Source organism: Xyrauchen texanus, chromosome 16 (assembly GCF_025860055.1).
Source record: "Xyrauchen texanus isolate HMW12.3.18 chromosome 16, RBS_HiC_50CHRs, whole genome shotgun sequence".
In the NCBI taxonomy this organism is placed as follows: Eukaryota; Metazoa; Chordata; class Actinopteri; order Cypriniformes; family Catostomidae; genus Xyrauchen; species Xyrauchen texanus.
The window spans coordinates 10441169-10444827 of NC_068291.1; positions in this window are offsets into that span (position 1 = coordinate 10441169).

Consider the following 3659-nt stretch of genomic DNA (forward strand, 5'->3'; position numbering starts at 1 on the left):
AATGAGCAGGTGAACTTGAACCAAGTTATGCCAAGTTGCTTAATATTGAAGTCCTTTTTTGCTATAAATCTCTATGTTCACTTTCACCTTCTTCTTCTTTAGCTTTTATTGATTCGCATTCTTTATGCATATCACCACCTACTGGGCAGGGAGGAGCATTTAGAGTAAAGAAGGATTTCAATACTGATCTGTTTCTCACCCCCACTTATCATATCGCTTTTGAAGATATGTATTTAACCACTGGAGTCATGTGGATTACTTTTATGCTGCTTTTATGTGCTTTTTGGACCTTTCAAAAGTCTGGCCACCATTCACTTGTGTTTTATGGACCTTTAGAGCTGAAATATTCTTCTAAGAATCTTAATTTTTGCTCAGCAGAATAAAGAAGGTCATACACATCTGGGATGGCAAGAGGGTGAGTAAATGACTAGATCATTTTTGGGTGAACTATCCCTTTAAATTTGAGGTATCGTTCATGTCTGCAAACAGGGCTTGTCAGGGTGCTTGAACAGAGCAATGGTGTAACCACAAAGCCACATTACTAACAATTATCAACAAGTTTTAGGGAAAACAGCCTATGATTACATTGGCTTGGCTTTATTTATAGTGGTCTATCCACAATAAGCTGGAGTAGGAGAAAGTATTTTAACATTGGAAAGGTTACACACTTAACCTTTAAGCAGCAATAGGATCATCTCAGTGCAGTCAGTGCAGACTCCAAGAACAGCAAAGCCAGACATCCTCCCTCTTCTCCCGAGGACCCACTCCCCTACATTCCTCTGAAAAATGTGTTGTCATCGTTTGTGTCAGGGGCTTATGATAAAAGAGAAATACAAGTTGTTTCTCTCAAGAAGGGCTTCTCTTTCTGAGATTGTGTCATAAGCTTTTTCTCAGCACTGTGTGAAGTCTGCCCACAACCCTAATACCACCACCCCCCCACCCCCATTGAAACCAGAGCCTGCTTCTCACCAGCACTCATAAATATTTGACTGATATTCACGATGTTGCTGGCCCACAACCACAGAGCAAGGCCTCCAAGCTAAACAAATGTTGAATATGAAAAAACGCAGGTCTGCCTACAGTATGAGGATGTTCCTGAGAATGTGCCTGGTTCCACAGAATTTTCCCTTTAATAAAACAACAGAAAAGGTGTTGTTAAAGTTAATGAAAACACCTCTGAGGAAACATCTCAACCCTGCATTGCACAAGCAAAAAAGTACTGTGGCTGTAGGATGGTACTTTGATTTATGATTACTGAATGATTACCATATTGATGTTCCATTATTCATGTATCAAAATATCATGCTACCATGGTATGTGTGAAACACAAAAACAAAAAACAAAGTGGCACTGGGTTACGTTTTGGTGCTTTTTTTTTAGTGATGTGTAGACTCACACAGATCTGCAGAATTGGAACACCTGTCATTTATACATTTCTACAAATCCACTGCTTCTTGCATATTCATTTATTTAATGTTTAAACTACTTTGCTGTGCTTTCATCAGCCAGTAAGTATGTACTACTATCATCTCTGCTTAACACATTAAGCCAGGTTCATCCACAAATACATAGATTTTTCTTCAAAATGAGCACAGAAATTCCAAAAATGTCTGCAGATTCTGTCTGAGCCTGGTGATATTTTAAACGCCAAGAACTATATAAAAGTAATTGCCATACAAATTTACCCTTAACACCAAAACAGGGCTGTATTAAGCCCCGTGCACATGCAGCGACTTCCAGCGACAAAGCGACCTCATCCATTGTCGATGAGCGCTGGTGACTTCCGGCGACACGAGCGACAGTGACCTCTTTTGACTAGCTGTGGCCGTGGTGAGCGACACGACAAAGTTGAGAAAAGTTAAACTTTACGCAAATGAGGAGCAACCTTTGGGAGCGACAACCAATCGAAGCTAAAACGGTGTCAGTGCATCTCACGTCATCCGTCTCCTTTGAGATAATGGAGTTGAGCGCAGGGAGAGGAGAAGTTTCTGTTAACCACTTCACTGTTTTGTATGATTCGTCTGTAACCACATACATGAATACAATAAAAAATGATGTGTGGAAAAGAAACTGCTGGGAGTCTGAGTGAGTTTGATTGGTACATTGATGGTTCGTTCATCTTATTAATGATATTATGTAATGAGCACTTCTGCAGTTCATATAAAAACACTCTCCCCAGCAGAATGATAATTTTAGGGACAAAAAAAAAAACGGGGACCACCCACTGGCGACTTCACAGTGACATCAAGCGATAAAGGGACCACGAGGCCTTTTCAGTGGTCTGAACGACAGAACAGTGTTCATTTATGACGTTGCACTACATGGATGGTGTGGAGCGGAGGGGGGGCGGGGCCGGGCTGGAATGTCGCACGCCCGGTCCCCAATCGGCCTGATTGGGCGCGCGAGGGATAAAGGCGGCCGGTGACGACGGTTCGAGAGAGAGAATTACGGGCATGTCCATCATGTGTGTGTTTATGTTTGTGTGTTTTTGTTTTGAGTTTCATTAAATATTATTTCTATTGACAAGCTGGTTCTCGCCTCCTCCTTGCCCATCTTAACCCCCATACAGATGGCTTTCGCTGTTGCACACCATCTACGTGTTTATGTCACAGTCGCCAACTGAACAGTTTACATGCGTTCCTTTCTCTTCTGGAATTTATACACATAAAAATGTCTTTATAGTATTTCAAGCTTGAGTTAAACAAATTCAAATATCTCGTGACCTCCTCACACACTCGCTCTTAAAATGCACATCCACTGTTGTTGTTTCCACCTTTGTGAGCAGTACTTTGTGAAAGCAATGGGCCAACTGTGAGTGTTGCCACCTAGTGAACTAATTAATTAGTGCAAACAATTCCATGCGCACACACAGACTGTGTGTACAGATTATGCAAGGTTACAAAAATCAGGTAACTGGAAAATACCTGGATGACCTACTATTTCCGGTGAGATTCCGAAGTGCGAATTTACTGGACACTTTACGATCCCTTGGGAGCTAAGGAGACAAGGATAAATAAACGTGGATATAAAAAAAACGGCTGTGAATGATTTCTGTGGTTGTTTATATTACGTCATACATTTGGGTCAAGGGTCAATATACACGTCCCCAGATGAAGTCTGTCTGTCATATTTTCATACTAATTGCATGCAAACCTAAAGCATGTACTGTTTTACCGGCCGAGAAGTGCGTAACAACTTTACAACTCTGTGGACATTTTACCCAAGAACTGCTCCACGTGTACCCAAACATTCCAAACAATTCCCACTTTGGCGACTGGTGAAAGTTTTTCAAATTGTTATCTACCGTTGCCAAATTCACAGTGATATCAACCACCTCTGTCATAAAAAAAATGTATTAAACCAAATAACTTTGCGTTTTGAAGGAAAGTCTATATTGATTTACTGTGGTTTTATCCTACCATCAGTAACTGTAGCAATGGCATAGCCAGACCCAGGCCCACCCAGAATAATAAATTATTCTTTGACTTTAAATATATATTTATAAAGTAGTTTCATACTTGCAGAAATCAGAATTCATGCATTTTTTAAGTATTGTTTGAATGTACCGCTTCTCTGTTGTAAGGGAAAATTTTGTTCAAAAAAATTGGGGTGAAAACATTTTTATTGGGGCTCACCCAAAAGTGATTTCCTGGCTATGC